We start from the raw sequence: 1,822 nt of genomic DNA, 5'->3' as shown, positions 1-1,822 counted from the left end.
AATCACCACAAGATGGTGCCTAACCCTAACCCTAACCCTGTGGGGTGAGACGCTATCCTGTCGACGCTCCGTTGTCTCCCAGGTGGACACATCAAAGCGTGTGTGGATCAAAGCCACCGCTTGCTCTGCCCCGCGCCGCACGACGAGCGCTCCTGGTCTCAATCTCACTGTTGACTGAGACAGTGACAGAGACGGTCGCATAGCACTATAGCTCCTACAAGCTCAAGGCCACTTGTGGTGAAAACTCACTGCAGGGCCAAATCGAACAACTAAAGGACAAAATGACGAAAAAGGATATCGAAGAAATAAAGACCTCACTCAGCCTTCAGACTGAGGAGATGACTAAATTGACGACTACTTTGACGAATTTGATGACCCAACATCAGGCTGACCTGATGAAGGAGGTCTTGGCTTTGAAGGCGACGGTCAAGGAAAGAGATCAAAAGATTGAAGAATTGGAGAAAAGATTGGATGAAATGGAACAATATTCAAGGTTGGATGACATAATTATTTCGGGGCTGAAAGTTAAACCATTCTCCTATACCAGGGCTGCTGCCAATAGCCCCAGCACCAAGCCAGAAGAACAAGCAACCATTGAAAGGCAAGTCATTGATTTCTTTAAATCTAAGGAGATTGTGTTGGACCAGGATCATATCGCTGCTTGCTACACACTCCCAAGCAAGGATCGTAAAGCAAACCCTGTTATACTCTTGACAGAGTATAAACAGAAAACACAAGAATCAACTCCTGATACAAGGAATGAAGCTTAAAGGTTTGGATGTTTATGTCAACGAACATCTAACAAAAAAGAATGCTGAAATTGCCAGGGAGGCACGCATCCTTAAGAAACAGGAAAAAATTCAAGGTGTTTGGAGCAGAAATTGCAAAGTGATGATAAAACCAAATGGAGATACAGCCAAGGTAACAGTGGTAGGTGATTTGAAGGAACTGGATGATTACAAATGAAAGATGCTGAAATGGACACAAACACTGCTGTTTGACTACCCTGGCAAAACGTCAAGATAGCTGCTTCTGTACGAGACACTGAAACTCTGACATTTTTATTAGTGAAGCAGAATTACCAAGACAAGAAAGAACGGGACAAATACAAATGAATTGTGCTTAATTCTTCATGTGTGCCCAAGACAGCTGCTTCTGTATAACAGACAGTAAATCCCTTGTCTCAAGGACATGCCGCTTGATAACCCTGTAGCCAAAACACTGCGCCAACTCTACTACAGAAAAATGAAAAAAAAAAAAAAAAAAAAAACTACATTCACTCTATCATGTTTCTCTACCTCCATTTATTATTGCACTTATCCTTTTATCATGTTTCCTTTATCTCCATTTATGTAATTACATTTTTTTGAGAAAAAAAGTAGATTATTCATCTATTCATTTATTTCATTATCACCAGAAGGTAAAATCGTATACTCTTATAACATATTCTGATTCCTGAATTGCTAGTGTTGATGTATATGGAAATTCTTCCAACATGTTTTTTCCCTTTTCTTAATTTTCCATTTATTTTTTAATTTTTTATTTTCCATTCTCTCATATCTGCTATGAGGCCGATGTATCCTTGAATTTCAAACATTCCTATAACTAATCACTGTATTTTACTCATTGAATAAGTAGGATAGGCTTCTACAAGCTTTCAGCTTCAGCCTATTCCTTTTGACCACATGTAACAATGACTACGTGGATGTATGACTTGTAAAAATGTGAGTGATCAAATAAACTAAACTAAAAAAAAAAAAACTAAATCTAACTGAATCTCAAACTAACTGTGACATATACACCAGATATGCCAGATGTGGTG

This window comes from Nannobrachium achirus (genome assembly GCF_963921795.1).
Source record: "Nannobrachium achirus genome assembly, chromosome: 10".
Classification (NCBI taxonomy): domain Eukaryota; kingdom Metazoa; phylum Chordata; class Actinopteri; order Myctophiformes; family Myctophidae; genus Nannobrachium; species Nannobrachium achirus.
The sequence above is the reverse complement of the archived record's forward strand: the minus strand, read 5'-3'. Positions refer to the sequence as shown.